At 40.2% G+C, this 26723-nt stretch overlaps 1 long non-coding RNA gene across 2 annotated transcripts; it reads left to right on the top strand.

The window, feature by feature from the left end:
- Position 1: 1 nt before the first annotated feature.
- On the top strand, positions 2-26416 carry LOC107313126. Of its 2 annotated transcripts, XR_001554823.2 has the most exons (6): positions 2-514; positions 8714-8891; positions 13484-13589; positions 14561-14791; positions 19783-19891; positions 20368-20448. It is a non-coding gene; the product is annotated as an uncharacterized LOC107313126 (long non-coding RNA). The 2 variants fall into 2 exon arrangements; XR_001554822.2 differs by lacking the exons at positions 19783-19891; positions 20368-20448 and adding an exon at positions 22923-26416 and having other exon boundaries at positions 321-514.
- Positions 26417-26723: the final 307 nt, after the last annotated feature.

Raw genomic sequence — 26723 nt, 5'->3', positions numbered from 1 at the left:
CACTGAAAGCCCAATGGAGAAATATTTCTGTGTAGACAAAGCACTTGAAGCTCTACAGAGCCTTTAGCAGTGCATTGCTTGATCCTGAAAACAGCACATGTCTGCCACAGTTTATTGCCCACTCATTGTGCTTTATCCAGTGGTACTGTGTGCACTGTCATCACTCTGTGATTTATCCACTTTATATTGCAAAAGACTTGCTCCATGCCCAAGAGCAGAAATTATTCTCACTTTTTAATACATGCACATTTGTGTGTGTCTTCTGACTTATCTTATAGATCATTAGTTTTACATCAGTTCAGCTTTTCCCAAGATGCCTTTTGGGGCAAGAAACTGTTGCTGTAAGAACTCCAAAAGGATGTAATACTTCAAAATTTGTGTGTAATTCACAACTTTTCTACTTTGTTTTTCAGATATCAGTTACTGAATGCTGTGAGAATAGTTAGACTCATTTCAGTCTGATTTATTTTAAAGCTTCTCAAGTTCCAGGAGTCTAAGTGGCAGCTGGAATTTTGTGAGTATGCCCTTAGTTATTCATAGTTCCTCAAATGATGACTAAGGTTTAGGAGATTTCAGTTCTTTTCAGCTACAGCATGTGAATACTTTGTTGAATAATTAATTTTTTCAGGGCATTTAATGTTTGTCGCACCATGATGTCTTTGTTCTCCACCTCTTGTATTTTCTGGTGGGGAGTTGTGTTCTTTAAGACAATGAGTCTGTCTGGATCACATTGAGTTGACATGGAATCCCTTGGCAGGAAGCTAAGATCCTGCCTTCCATTAACAGTTGTACCCGGGGTTGTGGTAAAGGTTTGAATGTTTGATTTGTGTCATTTATCACTGTAGAAACCCTGTGATATCACAGAAAGCACAGGTATACAAAGTAGAAAGACTTGTTTGGGCAGGTCTGCTGGCCTCTGTTCAGTGGCTTTGGGTTGACAGATCTGCCTGGGTTTAACCAATTCCATGTTATAAATCCTGTGCTTGGGCAGGCTGAGATGGACTGATATACACAGAGGTTCTGTTTCTGAACTCTATTTGCTGTCCTATAGACACTTATCTTGAAATTATAGATACTAGTTAGAAATCTACTTTGAGAGAATCAGGCAACTTCCTGATCGCTGCTGTGGTTTTTTTCCACCTTTTCTTTCAAATGAAATATGATACGTAGTTCAGTATTTAAGCCTACAGCTTGCCCTGCCCTGCTGGCCGGTCATTCATGTTTGATATTCTCTGCATCATCCATAATGTGTTTCAAATGGCATGGCTTGCTTTTTAAAATTTTCTTCTTCAAAACTGGATTTGCTCTTTAACTTCAAAATGAGGCAACTCTCTCCTCTAATAATTGAGTCTAATACTGCTGTTTTATCAGTGATCCCAAGATTATGTGCCAGCTGCAATCAGCTGTCCATTGTTTATATAGCCTGGCTGCAAGGATGGCAGCCAGCTGCTGTAGCCTATAATCATATGAACTGGAAAACTTTGCAAGCATTTGTAACGCTATGAATAACCAGCCCTTCATTAGCATTGCTTCTTGACATGAATTACTGTTTGCTTTTCCTGAAGTAGCTGTGTTAATGGTTCCTAGATCTGCTGTTTCCCGTAACTCTTGTATCATTGCCTCTCAGCTGTATATTTATCTTCTTATGTGGCATGATGTTTTTGCAGAATATTTCCTGGCCCTCAACATTTGCTGCCTCAAACTGTGTCTGCTTTTCACTGGATTGCTTTTAGCTTTAGCCTGTGTACATGCTTCATCTCAGCAGTCCTTGCTGAAAAGGAAAAAAAAAAGTGTGCACCACAAATAGCATCTAAGCAAGTCCAAGGGCAGAAATTAAATGCTCTGAGAATATCACTAATGGGTTTAATCTTATGCTCATCCTTTTTCACCCTTCTGGGACACTGTCTCTGATGAAGAAAGAGGAATAGGGGCTAGGAGAATTTCAGCTGACACTGGAATGTATTTCTTTACTGATGTAGTTACTGGCATGGTGGTAGCAGGTGGTGTGCAATGCACTGAGCAGATTCATTTTTAAGAGTTCAGCTGAGGCCATCTGTTGACTCTATAGTAAACCTAACTTCATAATTTTGAGGATGGGATAATAGAGGTTCTGGTGACAATGATCCAGTGTAAACTCACAGAGGTAATTCAGATTTGTTTGAAAGCAGTAGATTCAACAGATTGATGCTGTACTAGCATCCTTTATGTCAGATCAAATAATACTCATTCTCACAAATACAGAATAAAAAGCACTCCTTGATGTGTGCTCTGGCTAACGTGCCAAACATACTACAGCTGATCCAAACCAAATGAGTGCTGCTGAGTGATCATGCATAGCCCTGGCATTAATGACAGTGAACCTGCAGTGACAAATAATTAATAGCAAATGCACCTGAGCTCTCAGCAGAATTCATGCTGTAGGTATGGCTATTCATTTCTCCTGATCCATGGCTAATGTCATATAGGGAAGCTGGAGAACTGCAAAAACCTTTGAGCCCTCACAATTATCATCTTCTTGCTCCAGCCTTAGCAAGCAAAGTTTTGGCTTTGGCATCTGGGCTGTCACTTATGTTTTGTTTTATGTTTTTACCTTTGACTGCTTCTAGTGTTTGAAGGAAAAGTGTCACCCCAAATCACGAGAATGCTACTGGTACATTCTTGTCAAGATTTTCTCACTGCAGCACTTGGATATGTAAGACTGAGAGTGAGCAACATCGCTTAGGCATGTTTATTTCTTATTCCCACATTACACAGTTCTCTTTTGACTAGCTATGTGCTACCAAATCTGTTACAAAAGCAAAGAACTTTATTTCCCAAGAGTAAATATCTCTGACCACGTCCTTTGAGGAGAAAATGTTGTTGTTTTTCTAATAAATTGCCATCATTGCTGGACTACCACTCAGAACAGCTCAGACCGGGGACATGTGGGTTATTTTGGGAGGAAAATGTTCATTTTAAAGAAGAACAAAAGGTAAAATGGGACCGTACAACTTTCTCTATGGGCTAGCCATCATTTTTCAGATATTCTTGAAAGGTGTTATAATTTGAACATCACTGCAGAATGAAAATTCAGGCACCATCCCTTCACTATCTTCTCTGTTTAGCAGGCACCAAAGAGGTGGGAAAAGACGTTTGAATCTTCAGGATGTAGACACTGTTCTCTTAATCTCATACAACCTATTATTTGGGCAATGCATTATTAAGCATTATTTTATTGCATACCTGCTTGTACCGTGTTTGTGCTTTCAAATTGATTTGGTCTATTACCTGAGTAGACAGAGCTGTTCTGTCTTTTTTCAGTGCAGTTCAGATGCTGTGGGGCAGTATCAAAACAGGTCAGCTGAGTGAGTCCCACTGACTGTAGTAGAAAGGAAGCAACCACAGGTCCGTATTGGAAAGCTGCCCAAAATCCCAGCTGCATGTTCAGCTAAGCTGTCTCTTACAGATCCCTGTATTTGTTTTTCTCTGGGCACTCCAAGGAACAGAGAGATCTGTCTAGACAAGTGCTCAGTACATGGCTTAGATATTCAGAAATGATGGCCTTGTTTGAAAGTTCTTCTTGCTGTAAGAGAATAGTGGTAAGAGCAGTGTATATGATGTATCTCATTTTGTTTAGGGACGGACTTGTCTCAATCTCTTCCCAACTCTGCCTTAACTCTGGATCCAGAATAGTTCTGTGTGCTGTGAAGAATGGGAACTTTTTATGATGGATCTGCCAGTACAAACAGTTAAAAAAAATTCTGTCTGTGACAGTTGGCTTGTCTGCCAGTAAAACTTAGAATTCTCCTAAGACAGTGTTGTGGCTTAACTTGGCAGACAACTAAATACCACACAGCTGTTCACCCACAGTGGGATAGGAGAATAAACTGAAAAGAGGTGCAAGAACTCATAGGTTGATATAAGTACAGTTTAATGATAATACTAAAAAAAGTAACAAAACCAACAACAAACAACCAAAAAAAAAAAAAAAAACCACCAAAAAGCAGAGCAAGTGATGCACCGTGCAATTGACTCAGTGCTCAGACAGTCCCCAAGCAGCACCTCTTCGAGGTTCTTCTTGAGCCACTGAATTCCTGTTTGTGTTTCTAAAAGTCAGCTAATTTGTTTATCAGGCCAAGGCCGTGATCAGTGTGGTGAGTAATAAGTTGAACAGAAGTGATATTCTTTAATTTAATCCCTGCCATCACCTGCTGTTGTGCTAATTGGATCAGGGAAGATTCTCAGGCAGTGCACAGATCTTTATATTCTCTAGTGCTTAGTCTTGTATGAGACTGACACTCTTTCTTCAATGATCATATCCCTTAACAACCTCCTGAATGGCTCTAGGGGACAACTTCGAGTGCATGGGTTATACCACATGAAAGTGCATCTAAATTATTTAGACACCTGTCCATAGTGATGGGCTAAATTATCAAGTGTGAGGAAAAAAACATTTTCTTGTGGAGCACAGAAGGGCTCCATTTGAGCAGTTTATGCCACTAGTGAGTGTGAAGCTGATTGCTGATCTTTTTTACGGCTGTCTGCCTTTTGGCTATTCAGAAAATTAAACAATACACAGTAATGTATACAGGGATATATTATATCTTCTTATACCAAAACGCCAAATTAACTGTAGTCACGTTTTAAAATGGAGCCCTTTCTGCAGTTTGGATGTTTAATAAAGGAAAAAAGCTCTAATTTTGAGAAAGAAATGCCAAGAAATGTTAGGGTCATTGCAGGTTTTCAAGGTACTAGATAAAAGAGGGACTAAATGCCATTAATGCTGGAGTCCTTGGTCTGGGTCATACAGCAAAGAGTTTCCTGGAGGCCTTCTCTGGCTAACTGAAAAGGTGACTGAAGGTGGTTTTGACCTCAGTGATGCCCAAATTTACCCAGGTATCAAGCCTTATTTTTTATGGAACATTTCAAAAGCACAGCTACAGATTCTGCTCCGCACAGATCAGAAAGGGGTAAATTTACTTGCTACAGAGCTCAACACTCAAAACCCGCCTGGGGACCGTGTTGTGCACCCAGGCGCTGCCCCTTGACCTATCCTGCCTGCAGTTTCTCAAGCTGTGCCTCAGGCAGATCTGCATGAGCTGGTGAGCTGCTGTTAGCTGTTCCTTGGACTGCAGTAAAAAAGCACAGGTGGATGCTTTCTGTGATGGATCAGACAGTGCTTAGAGCACCACTGTCATAACTTCTCTGACAACATAAGTGATTGCACTGACTAGACCCTTGATGTTCAGCCGTGTTTTCCAAGGTTCCCAGCTTTTAAGAGAATGGAGAAGTCTGTACTTTTAAAAGACATGTTTATTTGTTTCTTTATTTTTGAAAGGCCTGAAATACCCTTTGGTAAAACCTCTGGAAATTTTACAGACAGTGTTTTGTTGCTTTTTTTAAGAGAAAGAAAAAGGCATCTTCAGAATTGCCAACTGAAAGTAAAAGGGAAAAAAATGATAATAGAGGATGTGGGGAAAATCTGTGGAAAAAGTCCTTTTGCATATTGTACTTCTTCACATCACTTGGACCAGTTTCACAGAGATCCACAGTGCTGTGCTTTGATTGATACTGGGACTGTTGAAAGCAGCGGATCAGCAGAAACTGATTATCACTGGATCAGATATTTGGGAAAACTTCTTGTAATTAGTTATCAAAGTTAACTAATACATACTGATAATAATTTTTTTAACAGTTAACAAATTCACTGCTATAGAAGTGTGATTAGAATACATACCAGTTTAAGTGATTTCTCTGTGTGATAGTTTTCTTCTAAATCTGTGTTTGTATTATACACAAAAGTTTCTATGTTATTCCCCAGAAAAATTTCATGTTGACTTCCTTATTGTAATTTATATTTTTCTTTCACAAGTGGCTACAGTTTTCCTGAGATGATATTCTAATTCTAACATTGCGGTATAATGTCAGTGTTAATTAAATATTTGGAAATGAGGAGGAGACTACCATAAATGAAAGGGCTCCTCAGCATTCAGACAGGATTCAGATTCCAAGGGCTCATTTCTGCTGCCAGTTTGCTGTGAGAGGTAGTGCTCCTGCAGGTGACTTGGGCTGCTCACCTGTTGAAAGACTTCCACAGAGACAAGAGGAGATAAATGTAAGGGTCCCCTGTCTTTTGAAAAGATTAATTACTCAAGGAAAGAGCCCAGTAATGAAAAGTGAAGTTGATTTTTTACAGGCCATTGTGTCCTGGACAGTCATTCTCATTTTCCAGGACTAATCTCTGAAGTAAATGATTTTCTTTCCATTGAATGTCAGTAGCGTGTCACTGTGCAGTGACCTGGATGTGCAAATGTTCTGGGCCAGAGATCTTGTGACCTCTGCCAAGTCTGCATAGACTGCATCTCCCACTCTTAAGCAGTTGGTGAACACAGATGAATGCCCTCTGCCATCATTTCTGTTCTGTGTAGAAGGACTGAGATCAACTGAGCAGGCAGAGATTGAGGAAGTGGCCTCAGGTACGTGATGGATGAGTCCTTTCTTGACGAACTTCTTGTTCTTAGTTCCAAATCTCCATTTTTATTGCAACAATTGTCTGCTCCACTACTCCTCTTGCCTTTTTTGACTTTTTCTGTGTTCTTTTCCTCTGCTTCACTCTTCCTTTCTTTAAAAAGTATGGCTCTACGTCCCCATTCATTGTAGAGGAGTTGGACAAGATGGATTTCAAAGGTCCCTTCCAGCTCTAAGGATTCTGTGATTCTATGATTCTACATGTGTGTGTGCATGTACAAACACATGCAGAATACAAGTGTGAAATCTATATTCTTCCAGTAGACACCATCAGGTACCCAAATGTTTCCTCGATCTCAGTGTATCATAGTCTGTGGTCAGTCTCTGACTGGTTACGATGAAGATGACATAAGAGCAGTGTACATATCCTCTCTCTGGTATTTTTGTTTTCAGCTGCATGCATTTATTTATTTCTCATTTTGTTTCATGACAATCCTTCATCTACCTGGAGAGCAGATTCTCACTGCAACAAACCCTGCAACTCTTCAGCAGTATTTTCACAGCTGATGGTTGGAGGCAGCCATAGAAGCCAAACCTTGGGCATGTCACCTAATGAAGTGTATTGTTATGCATCACAGTTACTCTTTTATCACTTGTTCTTTCAGGGACTTTATTTCTTTCTCATTTAACAGCACTACTCTTTGCAAATGGTAATCTCAGCGATCCTTGCCCACCTCCTTGAGAGAGCTGGTTCAGAAACTCAGGCTCTCTGGAGCATGTAAAGAAGCTGGGTTTCATCAGTGTATGTCTCAGGCTTCACATGAACTGAGAAGCTTAATCTCTCATCTTGTAATGGTGCATTTCTAGAACTGTGACATACTTAGGGTAGAAAGCGCAGACCTCACCTTGCACCTGAGTACATGGTAAGAAAATGAGCATGTGCAAAGCCAAAGGCAGAGTCCAGTTGAGCTTAAGAGTTTAGAATAAGGAAGAAGGGAGCAGGAACACAACAGGGGTAATGAGTTGCTATCAGGCATTATGAGCATGGGAAGACTGCAGCTGAAGTGACTTTGCAGATTTTCTTTAGGGGAAGCTTTCCCTTTGCAAAAGGACCACGATAAAAGAGGTCTGTGCTAGGAGAGCACTAGCAGCTGGTGCTTATTGGTCAGCTGCAAGTACAGACTGGAGTGTGTTTTGAGAGAAGTGGGCAATACAAGGTATGTAGCTTGTTTGTTGCAGTAGAAGAAAACAGTACACGAAGGATGAAGATCATGTGAAAACATATTGATTTCTGACAAGTCAGCAAGTTTTTTTTTACTGCAGTGTACTAAATAGTTTTGCAGAGAGAGCAGTGAGATTTGTTGAAACCAGAAAGAGGAAGCTTCAGCTGTGAGTATGTAAAACAATGAAGACTTGATCTGCAGCTTTACTAAAGAAAAAGGGGCCAGATTTTCAAGGCAGTTTGCAGGAAAAATGGATTTGTGTAGAACAGGTTGCTGCTTCTGTTGCCAGTTGTGCTTGTTAAAGAGGATGATGTTTTTTGCAATGCAGGTTACTTCTCTTACAGAATAAGTGAGCGTTTCCATGCTTGTCATTATTTAGAAATTTCTACAATAAAGCTAATCTGATTCAGTTTCCTCTGCTTTGGTTCCTCTTATTGTTGAAATTAGTTCCTTTGCTGGAGCCTACAAGCTTTCGCAAGTTTTGTTTCACTTGTTATTCCTAAGATAACCATTATGTCAGCGTAAAAGTCCTTCCATCTTGCACAGTATTTTTATATAGTTCTGTCTTAGGCCATATAAGCTGAAAGACTTTTACTCAAGAACTTATAACATAAGACTGCCTAAACTGTGTTTCTTAATTGTTATTCTTCTGTTTATTTTGCTAAAAGCAAAAACACAACTCTTTGGCTTTTAAACTCAACTTTGATGTCAGTGAGACCAACATGAGTAAAATTGTTGACTTAATAGTGCCAAACTTACTTCAGTAATCCTACAAATTGCCATAATTTGAATAAAGACCTTCTTGTGAGCCATAATGTTAATTTCAATAAGAAACACATAATAAAAATAAAAATAAAAAATTACTTATGTTCTTCCAGCTAATATCAAGGTTTGCTGAAAAAAATATCCTGGAACTTTGATAAGCTGCTTAAACTCTTTTCTACAGTTGTAGAGAAAAGACATTTCAATTACAGTGGGTGTTACTGAAGCATGTCCAAGTGTACTTTTTGTGTTCTCTATTTTGTGTTCTTTGTTATATGTAGCCTACAGTGAAAGAAGAGACCCTTCACCCCTCCAGTCTGAAATCACAAGGGATGAGGAGGGACACACCACACCATAGGCTGATGGTCAAATGGAGGAACTTCAATCACCAGGACTGCTTGTCTCTACTGGAGAGCATCAGTCAAGGAGTTGACAACTGAGCTGCCCTGGGGAAGGAAGGTATGACACCTTTGGCTTTTGTTTGGTTTAGTAGTTTGTTTCCTTAGCAAGGCAGTAACAGTCATCAACTTGGGACCAGAACAAAAAGGAACATTTTATGTTGCTATTTATTTTCAGACAGAAAGGAAATTTTACAGCTTGTTTTGGTGCTTCTGTTGGTGAAAAAAAGGAAGGAGGAAAAAAAAGAAAAAAAAAGGGCTCTCACTGTTTTGATACAGACTGGAGGAAATAAGGATATGGAGCCTAAATGTCTCATCTTCATGTAAACTGGGCTGCCAACTCAGTCAGATGAATAAACTTCAGGAGGGGAAAAGAAATGAATTGTTCCATAGTTGGCAGAAAGAGAGGTACAAATGCAGAGAAACCAGCCCAAACCGCCCCAGGTTGTCTGTGTTCTCTCCCCTGCATGAGATTTTCATCCAGCTGTAGGGCATTCTGTAAATTTAAATGAGGATGCATGCAAAGTTTCTTTTTTTGTTTTTTCCTGAAATTCAGTTTCTTCCTCCAATGCCATTTCCTTCTTCCCTGCTGATATCCCACATGTCCCACACCGACCCTTTTCTTCTTGATGAGGTTTGGTCCTTTTCAACAGTGTCCCCATTACTATCCTCTTCAGGCAAATGACACTGTTACTGAAAAAAACCCTTCCACTGAGGGTTAAACAAGCATGTGACTAATTCTGAGTAGAAGGCTGAAACAGCAGGAGCCTCAGGGGTGTTATATACTATTCTTAAGATATCTGTCTTAACACAAAACCGTCCTAGTGCTTTTCTTTTCCTCAGAGAACCTGGAACTTTTCCAGGAACCTGGAAGAACAGGAGGACTGTCATTAGGTGCAACACCATAAATGTAAGCTGAATGAGTCACCACAAAGCAATTAAAGTTGCTGGCTTTGAAATTTGCAAATGCAATAGGTAGAACTGGATGCACCTAGGTGTTCCCTGGTCATGGTGGCTGACTTAGTGAGATTTCAACTAGAAGGAAAGCAGCAATTTTCTGTCTCTTCAGCTCTGTTTTACTACATAAAGCGATTATGTTTTACCACCTACAAAAGAGAATAAAATGATTTCATTCTACTTTAAAATTTCCTTTTGTTGTAATGCTTGAAAAAGCTCTGATAACAGGCTGTGTACCATAGTACTGCCAGTGTTACTGGTTGCTGCTGTCTCTTGTTCCCACCATTTGATGTGTGTTTTACGAAATGAGTGAAGCAGGGATTATCTGCGTACAAAACTCAACAGAGTATGACTTTGATCTCTGATCAGCACTTATTATCAAACTCATTAATAATAATGTGAAGTTTCATGAGCAGCTTTTTCATGGAATTGTGTCCACAGGATGAGTTACTGTATATTTTCCATTGTATCTAAATAAGTCTGCCACTCAGCAGGTGCAAAAATGGGACTTCTCCCTTCTTCCTCACTAACTACTCATTAATATGTTGAAAGATAACACAGGACCTTTCTTTCTCTGCCACATTGAATTGCAGCTGGACAGAGATTTAGAATGATAAAGGTGGGAACAGAGAAGTATCAGAACAACCAACTTGTTTTTTTACCTTCAGGCAGGCTAAGATTGGGATCCCTTATTTTCACCTAAGGAAAAACAAAATTGGTATGATACCATGGCAGGTAGTATGCATCACCAGTGCAAAACAGGCCATGGAGCAAAAATAATGTTGTCTTAGTATTCTGCAACTTTAGCACTGTCCAGGAGTGTGGGACTTCTTTATTTTTCAATCATTTTTTTTTTATTTTGAGTGCTATGAGCAGGACTGATGGAAATTTACTTTTTCAGTCCTAAGATGCAGGCAGCTTTTCAGCTTTCTCACACAGTGTAATGCAATTTCAGTAATGCTTATGTCTGCTAAGGGGAGAATATAGGAAAGTGAACTTGAACCTACATAACTTACTGTTCTGTAAGTGTTAATTCAATTTGTTTCTCATTTCCTTCATTATATTGTCAGATCTATTCTCCTCAAATTCTTGTAGCTCATATAAAACCCAAAATTATCTATAGCCAAATCCATGCTCAGGATACCTGCAATCACAGTCCTTGTGAAAACTTACTTCATTTTATACCAGGACACTGTCTTTGTACTGAGTTCCCTTGGAAGAAATATCTAGGGGAGCAAAAACTTACTGATCTCACTGTCTCACCTTTTTTTCTCTTTTTCAGCTTCTCAAAAATAATTTTGTCATAGGAGAATAATTTCAGTAAACCTGGCATTTGAAGTTGCTGAAGATTTTCTTTTGCTTCATGATAACATCATACAGCACGTACAGGACAACCAGAGGATCAGGCCCAGCCTGATCATCAGGGTTCATGAAAAGTAGATAGTCAGCAGGACCAGGGAGGTGATCAGCCCTTCTGTACTCAGAACAGGAGAGAACTCATATCAAGTACTGTGTTCAGTTTTGAGCCCCTCACTACAAGAAAAACACTAAGGCGCTGGTCCATGTTTAGAGAGGGGCAGTAATGTTGATGAAGGGTCTGGAGCACAAGTCTTACGAACAACAGCTGAAAGAACTCAGATTGTTCAATTTAGAGAGGAAGAGGCTCAAGGGAGACCTTATCACTCTCTACAAAGACCTGAAAGGAAGCTGTGGGGAGATGGGGATTGGCCTGTTCTCCTAGGTAACAGTGATGAGATAAGACATTATGGCTTCAAGATGCACCAGGGGAGGTTCAGGTTGGATTCTTCTCAAAAAGAGTGATGAGGTGATGGAACAGGCTGCCCAGGGAGGTGAACACCCTGTATGTGTTCAAGAAACATGGAGATATGGCTCTGAGGTACATGGTGAGTGGGCAATACTGGTTGCACTGGTGATGGGTTGGTGGCTAGACTTGATGATCTTAGTGGTCTTTTCCAACTTTTATAATTCTACGATTCAATCAGGTAAAATATAAGAATATCTTTTTTTTTTTTTTTTTTTTTATCTTCATTAGATGGATTTGTATCTGTAGAGATTAGATAGAAAGAATCTTGAATGTAATTTCTCCTTAAGTGCACTGTAGCTACTGATATTCACATTCTGCATTCTGGATGAGAGAAGATTTCCCATTTGCCATTACTACTACAGCACTCCTGCCAGCAGAACAACTACAGCTCTTTTCCCTTTACAACAGTTGTAGTATATGCAGCAAAAGCAGCCAGCAGCACTGCAACAGAAATGTATCAAAAATCACACTTCAATTTAATTACTTATTCTATACCAATCCTGTAAGAGAGGGAGTAAGAATTCACTGTTGCTTTGCTTAAATATATCAGATTGGAGCAATAATCTTCAAAGTTCCTTTACCTTGGATTTGAAGTATGCAGGAAAGACCTGGATCATCACTAAATCAGCTGTCCACTGGCAGAAAGAGATTGGTACCACAGCAAAGATTCAGTGCTGTAATAAAAATGTCTCAAGCTATTAGATTTTTCTGCTATAAAAATAGAATGTCTTAGAATTGTGCTGTTATCTTAACTTTTGCCTCTTACATGACAGATATATGGAAATTAATTAGGGGAGCTGGGGAGGGGTGGGAGGAAGGAATTTAGAATGTGTTCTGTTTTGGGAGGGTGGGTGTTAAAGAGCACAGACCTTTTGAAGGTCCCTTAATTTGTTTGCAGTGCTTTTATATTGTGCAATTGTACTTGACTGTTTTTATCCCCATCAGAAAAGAAGAAATGAATCTGACGTTCTCACCTTCTTGAAGAAATATATTGCTGCAGGAGCTGAACAAAGGCTTAAAATCTCTACTTAAAAATCTCCCAGTTTTCTGTGTGCAGGGCTTTGTATCACTGCCTGTATTTTCTCAGAGCAACCCATTCTGAGTCGGTTTCCATTTCAAAAGAACTTCCATTTGAAAGCACCATTCCTTCCTTTCTAAATCTTTCTTGGAGATCATATTCCTAAATTAGTTAGGCAAACCTCCACAAGGAGATAGATATCGTCAGAAATCAAAGCTGTGGAAATGGTTCCTCTGGTAGGTAGTGTCTGGCCATGTTACTAAATAATACAAAGGCACCCGAGTTCGTCTCCTCTTCTGAGGGATGCCTTTCAGAGGGATCCTTTTCTCTCTTCTGAGATCAGCCTCCTGATTTTGACACCAAATTGGAATGATAAACATCTCAATAAACAGATACTTGCATGTGTGTTGAAACTAATTCTGAAAATAAACTCTTCTGATGGAGGCTTTTCTTTTTGTAAAGCTTATTTCACACTTCACAGGTCACTTCACCTGAAACCACCATTTTCACACCTTCTGTGTTGTTATTCACAGACAACAGTTACAGGACCAGGCTATAGGTGCACTGCAAAACTTGGGCATGGTCTCATGCTCACAGAACTGAATACACCTCTGGTCACATTCACACTTATGTCAGATTGAAGGGTATGGTTTATAGTTCAGTTTATGATACAGAGATTTTTACAGGTTTATTATTTGGGAATTCATTTGCTAATATTTTTAGTCTGAAAGAACTTGACCTGTGTTTTTATCTTTTCAAATGAAATAGTAAATATTGCTTGTTTGTTTGTTTTTTAACACAGATTTATTAGACTGCTCATTTTCCTATGCTATTTCTTTTCTTATCCTACCAGAATTTTCCATTTGAAAGAATCTCTACTTTTCGGCCACCAAATTGTCATGGAGCTCATTACCTCAGATGAGATGAGCAATGGTGTGGAATAACTAAAATGACCTCCTGTGAGTGGGAAGTCTTTCCATTCCATTCCTTTCAGTTTGACCTTTAATAAACACATTTCCCTTTGCTACATGAATGGCATTTCATCCCCTGGATGCAGCATAATGCTTTATCCTTGAGACAGTAGCGACTTCCATGGTGCAGTTTTTAATACAGCGTTCAACTGTTCAAAATCCTTGTCAGATGTTAATGAAATCTGATTTTTCTACGAATGTGAATTTGTTTCCATAATAGACTTTCAATAGTAATGCTTTTTAATGAAGAAGTGTTACCTTGCTTATGAGTGAGTTTAGCATTTAATCATATAAGAAGTCTATTTCAGAGCTTGCTGATACAACCTACCACTTAAATATAACTCTTGGGAAGCTTCAGAGAGACTCAGGAGTTAACTCCTACTGAAATCAACACAGATAACACTTCTGTTATAAGTTTTCTCCTTAGTTTCCTTAAGAAAAAAAGAAAAATCTACCTAAAAGTTAAATAGAAATCAAAACAGAAATAAAAATGTTGCCTATCAAAGTGTAGTGTAACAGAGTTACAGCATGACATGAGTTTGATTTAGTGGTATCCAGTTACCACTACAGATAACTGGCACTTTCCTATAGCAATCCTCTATTTTTTTGTTTGGTTTTGTTTTGCTTTGTTTTGTTTTGTTTTACGTAATTTGAATGCTTTTGAATATTGGCACCCTGTAAACCACAAAGCGTGAGAAACTCTGCATGGGAACCAACTGCCTCACGCCATCCTCATAACATTGTCCAGCTGGCTTTGCCAGAAATAAAAACAACAGGAAAGTAATTCCTTGGATTGCTAGAGGCCCTTCTCTGGGAACTTCTGGTCCTTTTTCCCTGTTCTTTTTGTGTGGTTATAATTTAATATTAGTAAAAACAATTTTACCACAGGGTCTCCTGAGCCCTAGGCAAGAAAGTTGTTTCCCTTTCTTGACTTCTCACTTTAGTGCTTTATTTTTCAGTGAAGAAACTGGCCTGTTGGGGATAACACAGGAGAACATGTGGGCTGAAGTCTCCCTATGGCAGAGAGGGCAAAATTAAATGAAGATCTCCTGGATCCTGAGGACATCAACTCACCCAGCACTGATGGGAACACCACACTGTGATTCTTCACCCCCAGTCAAAAAAAGACTTGTTCTTTGCGCAGCTTTTGAAAGAGTCTGGCACCTTTACATTCTGGACAGCGGATGGAGGTAATGCCATGAAAATCCCTGTGGAAAATCCCACTTCTCCATGCCAGCTTTACCTTCTGATGCCTGCAGGCACTTCCCTGGGGAGCATAGGTCTATCTAATTCTGATCAGGTTGCCTTCCCATGTGCTAATAGCAGCTGCACAAAAGTAAGTTTTCTGCGTCCTCCTAGGCTTGGCTTACAATATTTCTGAAGAGAATACAGAGTCAGTGAAGAGTCATCCCCCTATCAGGTGGAAGCATAAAAGCTATAGAACCAAGCATTTCAAGCTGTCTGTAGCTCCTTCATCACTGCTTGCCAGGCACAGTCCACATAGCCCCTGTGGCATCAAGCTGTGGAAGCAGGTCTTGGCATCAGCATGTTCTGCAGAGCAGGTAAGATGCTCTGCATAGGGCCCTGCTGGGGAGATCTCATCTGAGCTAGGAACAGCAGAATCCATTGACAGTAGTTGTACTGTTATCGTCCTTTTTTCCTTTGCCTTTTTGTCTTCTTAGTTTCACTGAACATCACGCAGCTGAGAATTTACAAGGCTGGAAGGGTCTAGATTTCACCTACTGTGATATCACTATTAGACTGATGAAAAATGAGGTGTTTTTCCTTGGGGAAGCTAAGTTTTGCAGCCAGACTTTGCTACCATTTTTTTCTCCCTTACTGCGTGCCAGGCCAAATGCCTCCTTGTTCATTTCCTCAGATTTCTTGGAAATGTCTGGAGGAAAAGCTTGCACTCCTCTAGTTTCAAGGCAGATGGGAGAATAGTCAAGAAAACAATAAAGTACAAAGCTGTTGAAGTTCTACCTCAATTGCATATCATCATCTCTGAGTTACTTAATCAGAGGCTGCTTGGTGGTGTTCATTTTTTTTTATAGTTTTAGTTTTGTTTAAAATAAAACGTAAATTAGTTTAGCATTTGTACTTTAAATAATCACTAAGATTTCTTTGCGTGGTTTCCAACAGAACTGCATGGATTCTGTATTTTTTTTCCTAGGTAAGAAAACAAAGCATAAGGTCAGTGAGACAATTTTGTTGTCATTTTTATAATGGTGTTTACAAAGGCAAAAAAGGCCTTGGGGCATTGTTGGGGTTGATTTATGTACAGTTTTTCCTGTATTTAAATGATTCCAGCTTGCATACATCTTTAATGCTTGCAAAATAAATCTCAATTGATATCCAAAATGCTATTGGCATGGGGCACAATTATTATTCCAGTGCACTTGGCTCAAACAACGTTTTTGCACTACCAAGGGATTTATATGTAACACATTTCCTTTATTACTCTGGACCTTCCAAAAATGGCGTGGGAAGAGAACAAATGACAAATACATTATCTCTTGGATGTCAAAAATGTTTCCTTGAAATTTGAACCAAGGCCTGCTTTTCAGTGAACAGCAGGGCAGAGACGAGTAGAAAAGCAGAATGTAGAAGAATTTTAATGAGTCTCATGCTGCCCAAACGCTGTCTTTTAATGTTTCAGACTTTGTGCCACTGAGAATTTTGGAATTGCCATTTCTAGATCATTAAAATATAAAAGAAAACAGGTAATGCAGCTCATGCAGGGAGATTTGTGAAATAATGAGTCAGGTGGACTGCAAAGATCTTTTAAATAAAGAAAACATAGACATGTAAGCATCCATCCTCTACACGGGCAAGTGATGGGCAGTGCAGAAAGTATTTGCCACATCACTGACCTGTCTGGACTTGTGTGAAGTTTCAAGACTCACTCGTTGAAATGTCTGAGCTGGCACTTCTGAAAGTTCTGCTCCTGATTTCCTCTCCATTTCTGACTTTCATGGCGACAGAGGTTAGAAAAAAGCATTGCTGCATCCAGATGCAATAATGTGGGAACTCAGAGCACCCTATGAACTCCAATTCCCAATATTTCTTCTAGACTTTATTCTGAAGGCTGAAGATTGACTTTCTGAGATAGACCCCACAAGCTTAAAAAAAAAGAGAAGTGCAATAATAACCTTAAAAGACTGTAGAAGTGAGGAAAGTTCAGGTGAAGGAGTATTACTATGAAAGACAGTTCTCTCAAAGAAATTCTTGTACAATTTTAGGAAAGTGCTGACACGAGGAGCTGACAAGGTATTTAGACAGTTCCTACCTAATATGTTCCTTCTATCAGGACAAATTCTGCCATCTGTTATTTTTCAGTAATGATAAAACTGAACAGTATAAAGGGGGAATAGGCATAATTCCTAACTATGTGAGCTTAACAAAAATGCAGCTGCCAGTAATGTGTGTGTAAAACATGGACTCGAAGGCACATTTTTGCGTATGAAGTTTCCCAGTTTCTAAACATGTCTTCCAAAATATATTAAAAGCTATAAGTTATGCCTGATTGTTAGGCAGAAAAAACTGAGGTAAAGGCAGTTAGTGGCATATCAGTACAAAAGATATTAAAACACTCTACTAAATTGGACCACTGTAAACAGTAGAATTTGGAGGAAGGCTGAGGTCAAAATGTTCAACTCAGACACCAAAAAAAATAAAAGAGAAAAAGCTTTATTTGCCATCCTGCTACAGCAGTCTATTATCTAGCAAGGTATTTTTAGAGGTTTTCTTATAGTGCTTTCATCAGTTATAAATTGAAGATTAGTGAGCCTTGCATCAATATAAAAGAAGTTAGATGCAATAATAATTAAATTTAGAGCTTTAAGTAATGTAATCCTGACCTATAGTGGCTTCTTAGAAGAAAATCAAAGAGAGCTTGAAAGATCATGAGATAAAAATGTAAGAGAAAGTAATCTTGTAAGGAAAACAAAGCAATAATTGACCTCTGACATATATTCAGTATTCGGAAAGATATGGGTTGACTTAATATACTAAACATTTAAAAAGAATTAAAACTATCACACTTCAGAGTTAAGCTGATTTCTAATGAATGGCGAAAAAAACTTCCCATGTATATACCTGACATTTCTTTGTTGCCAATAAGGTAGTTCCTTGATATTTTCTCCAGCTTCTGTCAGGAACAGATTGCTGGAGCTAATGCTGGCTGGTAATTCAAGTTGCACTTCTGCTGTGCAAGTAACTGCAAGGTGAAGCAGACATTGTGAAGAAACCGAAAAGATACGTAAAGGACACAGAAATATTTCCCTCTGAGAAGCTGCTTACAGCAAATGCATTCCTTTGAGGAATCCTTTGTATCCCTCCCACCCTGCTAAGGTGCCTTAGTTCAGTCACCAGAAAGAAGACACCCCAGGTGGCCCATTAGCTAAAAAAAAAAAAAAAAAAAAAAAGGAATTGCAAAAGCGTACACAGAAGAAAATAGAATCCCACTGGCCTTTTTTTGTGCTTTGCTCAAGATTCACATCAAAGGGAGTTTTGCTGTAAAAATATATTTCTTATTTCTATGGAACCTTCTTTGTGAGAATGCTAATGTTCTTTCTGTAGCAAGGAAACATTTTTTTCTAAAGCTTTGGCCAATGATCCAATGATTCCAACTCTGTTCCAGTAAGGTCAGTTCTTCTGAAGCCTAAAGTGCATAAACAAGATAGACTGTAGAAGGCTCTCTAAGAGCGGGCTCATTTCACTGGAGTCACGAGCAATATTTTTTATCCATATATCTAGCAGCAAAAGGCTCTGATATGGTAATTTTTGCATCCTTTACTTTCTCTTCTCCTTCTTTTGTATTCACTTCAATTTATTTAAAACAAGGGATGTACAGCCGTGTATTTCCTCCCAGAGTGCCAAAGAGCGCATGTACTGCACCCACCAGAGAGTAGTGAGATTGATGATGGCTTAGGACACGCACAGGCAGGTCTGGTGCAGCAGGAACAGCAGCTGAGAAGAGAACTGGTCTAGAGAGGAGCAGTCAGACTGCTCTTGGCAGGTGGATTGCTGGATAAGGTTTGCTATTACCACCTTTTTTATTGCATTCCTGCCTTATAGAAGGTGCCCACGGCTGTCATGGACCCCCTTGTAGTCAGCCGAATAAGCACAGTTTCCAGCTTTTAATGTGATTCCTTTCATAGCTTTCGATTTTCCTGTCACCTCAGAATTAATATTTTGGTAATACTTCCACATGCTGTCTTCCAGGGGCTCATACCCATTTATTTTTTTCAAAAGCTGCTGAAACAAACTGAAATTCTAACAGATCTTTGTTTCCCTGCTACCTAGGCTACTCTTGAAAGCCTTAAGCTGTAGCGTGTTACATTAAAAACAATATCAGCGTTCATATGTGCCATTTTAACCCCCCAAAACTGTACTGAAATTGCAAGTTTTGACATTCATCCTGCTCAGAGTAGCAAGATTATGGCAGAATTAGTGCTATGGTCTGTGTAAGCATTTTAATCAGAGGGCAGCTCTTCCCAGTTCAGTCACAGTTATGATGCAGAAAATTCCATCTCGAGTAAGGGAGAGAATATTGAAGAAAATATTCAAATTTTATAATACTTCATATAACAGAGAAGCATCCCGGGATGCAGATCTGAGACAGCATAATCTGGGAATTAGCTGGAGAGACAATAGCAGTAAATATTCTTTCATTCAAAAAAGCAAAGTACTCAAACCACACAAAAGGCACTAAGAAAGTGCTACAGAAGATAAAGTGAACAAACTGCTGGCCATGTAATTATTCTCCCAGCAGGCTCATCAAACAATTCCCAGCATGCCCTCCTACCTCTTCTGGGGATGTTTTGACTAAATCTAACAAAATAATAGCTGCAGTCACCTCCTTACACGGTCACTTGCGAAACAAATTGGATGAAATGTCAAGTCCTTGAAGGAGTTGATGATTCTCATCAGCAGTATTTGACTGTCAGATGCAAACCACCTGGCAGAGATGCAATCCTTTTGCATGCAATTGGAAAAAGACATCTTTTTCTCTTTTATTTTTTTTCCTAGACTGAGAAAGCCTCAGGGAAGAAAAGTGCTGAAATGTGCATATTTTGTATGTGATTTATTACCTTTTTGTAAGAGGAAAGGGATTTTTTTAAATTTAAATTTCTATAATTTTATTTTATTTTATTTTATTTTATTTTATTTTTGTTAGGTTGCTTCAGGAAAAGTTACTTACACTTTTGCAAACCTCTCAAGCAAATCAATCAGTTCACTCCTCCTTAGTGCAGATATTATCTTTGCCACAATCAGGAAGCAGGAAGGTGAGTAACCCTGACTGCAGGAGCTGTTTCAAGATATTTGTCCCTTTGTTACATCTTTTAATCCTTGTTATAAGTACACCTCATTTTCAGAACTTGCTTCCAAAACTAAACTAGAACTCAAAGCTTAATTAAGTCTTTACATTAAAATGATCCTCAGTTTTACTATAGCCTGGTTAGATCAGAACTGCTAATGCAAACATTTCTTTCTCTCCATTACCAACTACAGAAAGTAACCCAGAGCAAGAGCTTCACAGTTAGATCTCTTATACCCATCAGCTCAGTTTTGACAACTATAGACATATTTTAGGTTTGAGTAGCATTTAACAATGGTAGCAATTTTAGCAACTTGTAGGTTTTAGCTGTAGAAAAACTGTAGAATAATAGTATGATAAATTTGCAAGGTGAAGCATGATTTCTCTGTGCACACTGTGCACCCTATTGACCATAAGCATAAAGCAGTCTTTCTACTCCTTTAGGTAACAAGAAGTTGAGAAGGAAAATGCAGTTCCCCACCCTGATGTGCAGCAATCTGGTAGTGTCTGCTAATAGTCAGGAGCGTAAGTTCATCAAGATCTTGTTTTCTGGATTTAAATCAGGCACATCATTGAAATCTGCTTTTGCTGTCAGACATAAGCTATCCCTTAGGAGGAAGGGACAGGGTGCCACCTGGAATATCCAATAGGATCATGCTGGTCATGATGGAAACTTGGTGTAACAATGAAGCTGCAGAGTTACTCAAGGCATCTCAGGGTAGAACTGATTGGAGCTCCTGTTTTGCTAGCCCTGGAGTATGCCAAACCTGTCCACTGTGGGAGAGTTCTGCTCATGTTGGATAGCTATCAAAGTGCATTTGTCTCTCTCCTACAGACGAGGAGCTAAAGCAGTATCTGGCATAAGTCAAGATGGTGCTGCTGAATCAGTTATTGCTGAGGGAAAATGGCATGATTCTCACTGTGCTATACATGTCTTGTCATACTTTTGTGAAGGAGAAAAGTTATGAATCTCTTGGTGTTTCTGATCATTTCGCAAACAGATGTCCTTTAAGGTGAAGAGGAACCACTAGTCTATGGCCATGCCTCAAGCAGGTCACAGAGTCTCATGAAGTTACCAATGCAGCAAGGCATACGACTTGCAAGTCAGGAATAAGACAAAACCAGTCAGCTAGAATGAAAGTCTTGAGGTGCTGCTGCTGCTGCATCCATGGAGGGCAGAGGGATGTGCTCAGAGCCTGCCCAGCCAGCCCTGGCTGTGTGCTTGCTCCTCTTCTGGCCCAGGCAAAGGTCCTGGCCATCCTCCTTAAAGTATCCCTAGGTATGAGAGGAACAATGCTGCCAGGAATCTCTGATTGTGAAGAGGTTATAAAGTGCAAATGTTATCTTAATGAGCTCTTTCAGACACCAAATCCTAGTAAAGCAGAATCTTTCAGTCACCAAATGCTAGTGAAGTAGAATCTTTCAATTTTGTTCTTTTGTTTTTTTCCTTGGTTCTACATGGTTTACAATCTTAGGATAACTGAAGAATCCAATTTGCCTTTAGAGAAACCTCTTTCTACCGTTGACAATTCGAAATGTTAGACTTATTCAAAACGACATTTGCATGTCTAAGTGGATAGATCAGTTTCAGTGTGTGAGTTACAAAGTCTGCTCTCATCTGTCACTGAGTTTATGGAAGCACAGCCTCTAAGAACAAACTTCTCTTTTTTTTTCCTTTAAGTTCTTACACACAAACTTCACTAACTCCAGTTACAAAATTAAAACTATGCTGACACTCCATTTTTTGTAGTTTTTTAGTAGTTTCTTGAGTAATGGCTGGTTTGTTCCAGATTCCACTTCAAGACTATGTTAACAATGGGGTCATCCAGAATGTTCCCCCTTTATGCTATTTCAAGAATTGCAAGTATTCTTTGTGTTCTATCATGCACATGTAAATATGATCCCTTGACCTTTGTGAAACTAAACTCTAAATGAAACAATTGGCAATTTCCTGCTTCTTACAGTAAGATTTCTTGTCTTCTTCCATCCATAAGATTCCTGTCTCTCCTTCACTGGATCTACTTCTCCACCTTTTCTTGCACATTTGCTATGTAAGGGCTGCTTCTGTTTGCCTCTTATTCTTGATCTAATGGAGACAGCCTCAAGACTAAGTTAACCTGGTTGCGTGGCTGCCGTGCTTCCCAGGCCTCCTGCCTTCAGGAATGCTATGCTGCATGTCTGGAGCTGAGCCAGCACAACTGCATCACATTCCCAGGACTTTCAGCTTTTTCTGCAACAATTGCCACTGAAATCAGTGGAGCTGGTGGACCCTCTTTCTGCTCAGGCTCTAGAAACTTGTGTCCATGGATATTGGTGTCTGGGATTCATGTGGGACTGTTTCTTGTGCCAGGATGGCCAAGGAGGCAGCTTACAGCTGTAATCAAGGGCACAGCAGGACAAGTCCTCAGCACGCTCCTTGCCCTCACAGGCACCCAGATGCTCTTCTCTCTGCCTGCTGCAGCTGAAGGCAGATCCATCCCTCCATGCTTCCAGCCTTAGTGCCATTCCCTCAGGTCCCAAAGGCAATGACCCACTGTTTTAGCTGAACATTTTTAGTTTAAGAAGTGGCCTGAAAAGAAAGAGAACATTCCTTTTCTTTGGGGTATTTATTTCCCCGTGCCTATCTCATTACAGCCTGGTCTGTTTAAACATCAAAAGTGCTTGTGTAAATATATACAACGAGGCTAAGTGATTAGAATAATCTAATGCAAATTTCAAAGTCTACAAGCAGATCTGAGAAATCCACTCTGTCATAAGTTTTATTTCCACAGCATGAATGGAAATAATATAACTAAAGAACAGGTTGTACTTCAAAGAAAAGAGATGTTGAAATTGTAGTAAGTATGACAATTGCTTGGAGGTAGGGACTGGAGCTTGGGGCACGAGGAAGAATTCTTTTCCTCTGTAGTAGATGCAATTTGTTTGTTTATAAAAGCCTGAGAAACTAATGACGTACCTCTGAGCAATGAGGCTCTCTTTTCTATTATCTTTTGTTTCAGAAGTTTTTCAAAAATCCTCGTTTGCCCTCCGAGACTGACTGGCTTCCCCGCAGCCCTACCCCGCAGGCAGCCCAGCCTCTGCGGAAGGCACCTGCTGTCATCTCCAAACAGACGAGGAAGGGAGACATCTAAAGGCATCCCCGGGAAGTTCACTCTTCTTCTGCCCACGCCGATCCCAGATTTCGACCGCCGGTTTGACAGAGGCAAGTATCCCCGCTGTGCAAAAGCAGACCTAGCACAGAAGCAGAATATTTCTGAGAAGCATTGCGCACATTCCCTGCAGTCGTGCCAGAAAGGACAGGAGTGTCTAAGCTACAGCCTCATACTACAGTATGCTGCTAGCCTCCTAGCTGCAGTTCTTGAACAGTTCTTGATCTGCACTTCCATCCTTTCCCCTCACACCCCGAGGTCACTGCTGAAAGGGAAAGTGCAGATGGAAGCTGAGATGTAGAGGCACATCTGACAGGGGACGTGTAGGAGCATCAGTAACACATGCAATAAGCATTCAAACTTTCAGGAGGCTGCACAGCATTCACCACTAACAGCAAGCAGGAAGGTGAAAAACATCTCCTCCACTACAGAGCTGTCAGTGGAAGTGGCTGCCTTCCCATCAGGAGAGTGCAACACAGAGTAGACAGTGCATCTTGTCCGTGAGCTGGAACTGAGGCACCCGCTTCCTTCCCCTCACCCTGTCTGAGATCAATGGTAGCTCCAAGGCCCAAAGTGCTCCTTTCTTTCTTTGCCATCATCGCCACCCAAAGTGCAGCAGGTCAGGGAGCTGCTGGAGAGTGAGGCTTTTTCTAATTCTTGGGACTGGCATTTTCATGACGAAAAGAAAAAAAGTTACATTTTCAAATCAATATTAGGTGAACAGTTCAGAATAAAAGCTTTTCCCTTAGAGATGCAAATCATCTGGACTGCTCTAACATTGTCAGGGCTCTAACGACCCTAAAGCACTGTCTTTGTGCCATCTGTAAGGCAACAATAGCTTGAACTGTGAAGGACAATTTCATTTCGAGTGACCTGGCTGGAAGCAATAAGAATTCAAAGACCAACTAGAAAGAAATACTTGCTTAAACACTCACAGCTTTATTTTCATCTGCATCACACAGAACATTGACCAGTTCTGTATAACCTTTCTACTCCCTAGAAATTGCAGTGTTCCGCTGTAGAAAATGCAAAGAGTATAAGGTCAATGTCAAGTCATAAAACAGCTACAAGTGCAATTTGAGCATTTGCAGTTATGGGAAAAACAAGAAAAAAAGGTACTTTATGCTCCAGCTGGAATTCTACTCCCTCTGTAAACAGTGTTAATAAAATACAGATGCAATTCGGGCCACTGGCATTCAAAAGTCATTAACATGAGAAGCTGCTCAGTGGCCTGTATGAATCGCATTTTGTTGGTCTTAGACCAGTGCCTGTTAGACAGACATCTACATTACAGCTAGTGCCAGGACCAAGTGCTGCAATGCATTTTCTCTCTGAATTCCCCTTTTGGAAGTAAAGCTAATCACTTTTAGACACTACAGAGTCCCTCCTCCCCAGCACTGCTGGTGTCCATGCATCCATCTGCAAGGCTGCTGGGCCAGGATTGAAATACAAACATGTACAGAGAGCAATGGCTGACCTTAGTGCAGCAAGTAATAACTGTCAAACTGTTCTACATGGCGAGTGCTGATGCCTCTGTACTTCGTGCCCGTACAGGATCAGTTCTACATGCTAAATGCAGTCAAAGACATCAGCATGGCAAAAAAGATGCAGCGTGCGTGCAAGGCAGCTCTCTGGGTGCCTGATAGCCAACACAGACATGACTGTGTTATTGTGAGCAAAAACTGTGTACACATTTCATCTTTGCCACTGGATTCTGGCCTTGCAAGAGGAACTTCCATGTGTGCTTCATTCCCCATTTAGTGCTTTATGAACTCTGAGTCACTGTCTGCTGTGGTGTCCAAAGCAAAGTACAATGTGGCTTTGCAAGAAGCCTCTAAACAATTGAAGGAAAAATACCTGTAAACACATCTCTTGTCTGCCATGCAGCTTCTCCCTGACCTAACCTTCCACAGACTTTTCCCCACAGGAGGCTGCTCAGTCCCTCTGGTTTGTGCTCTCAATATAAAGCAGCCTTCACTTCCAGCTAGCATGAGTGATATCCCACTGGGAGACACCAGTTTCCATCCCAGTTTTTGCAGGATCATCCTCTCTGAGAAACACAGCCATTCACTACCAGTTGAGCAGGCCCTCCACTCAGGCAGGCTTTCAAGCCTCGTTGAATCCATATGCTCCAAATGATCCCACTGATTTTTCTCCTGGTTTCTGCACGGGTATGACTTGTGGCTGTCTGATCCATGTCACGGCTGCCATATGCTCTTGGGTACCAGCAGGAGCAAGACAGGATGGATTACGACCTTCAGAAGACTGCAGCTGCCACCAAAGTACAGTACCTGTATATAAGCCTTGTGTTTTCCTGTTAAGACTTGCTGTTCTTCTCTGACATGCCCCTTTGCACTCAGATTTGTCACGCATCTTACAGGTTGGAAATCATATCCTCAGCCATCAAATCCTCCATTTCTGTCTTGAATAATATGCTTTGTGGCAAAAAAATTGGATATGAAATGTGTATTCATTCACTGAGATGCTTCAAAAAGAGTACAAGGATTAGCAAATGAAAGTAAAATAGATCTGATTTATGCAATAATACAGTACAAAGACTGCAGGAATAATGCCAACAGTCATTTTATATGTGTTTATGCACATTAACTCTCTAAGTGATGATACTGACTCTAACGTCTAGGTTCTGTAATACTTCAAAGAACTATAGCTGCAAATAGGCAAGCATAAGTTCCATTTTGGTAACAGCAAATGCATATTTTTGCTCACACAACCTGCCTCCTCTGTCAGCTGTACCTGCACTTTTGTCTGCTCTTTGACTGATAAAATGCCACTGACGTCATCTGTAGCAGAGCTTCCTGCTTGATATCTGTGAAAACAAGAAGAGGATCAGGGCTACACTAAACAAACAAATGTCAGTCATCAAGGGCTAAGTGCTCAGAGGAAAGGTAAGTGAAAGGGGCTTTGTGTAGCTCTTCCACCATCCTCAAAGGTGACATAAGGTTGGATTTAGCTGAAGAAGTCTGCAAGTTGCCTTCTTTTTACTTTGTGTGCTCTTGGAGGAAATGCTTTGAAAAGGCTAAAACCACTGATATTTTGGTGCTATGAGAAGTAGAATGTTAGCTAGAAAATAATGGAAACTCTCCCCTAAGTGTATGATCCATTAAGTTGTTTTGCAACACTGGGAAATGAAGCATGGAGTATTTTACTGAAGTCAGTATCCCACGGGGATGAAAGAAAGATCAGAATCTCTCTCTGCAGTAGGCTGAGCTCTGCCAGCAAGCATGTAGATATAAACCCAGAATATCTCCAGTTTAGTTGGAAGAATTGCCCTGAGTTTGAGGACTAACCCAGGGTCTGTCCCACCAATATGGATGTCTTCAGCCATATGTGCCCAATGCTCTGAGCCAGCCACTGGCAGTTCAGTTGCCTGTGTGGAGAATTTCAGCCAGATACAGGAGCTGTGTAAGGAAACTAGGGACTCCTAAATGGCTGCCTGGCCCCAGGTGAGGGATACCTTGCTCAGTGCTGGGATTTACTGTAGCTTTCTGAATAGGTTTTGGTTTATTCTGATTGCACAGTCACCTTCTGAAGAACACTAAATTTCTATTAAGTGGAGAAAGGGCAGTGCATTGGTATTCTGCAAATAGCATTCATAACAGTCATTCCCACTCTTCCTGCAGCACCAGCACG

The sequence above is a fragment of the Coturnix japonica genome, chromosome 4 (assembly GCF_001577835.2).
Source record: "Coturnix japonica isolate 7356 chromosome 4, Coturnix japonica 2.1, whole genome shotgun sequence".
NCBI lineage: Eukaryota > Metazoa > Chordata > Aves > Galliformes > Phasianidae > Coturnix > Coturnix japonica.
This window is presented reverse-complemented; position numbering and strand designations above follow the sequence as displayed.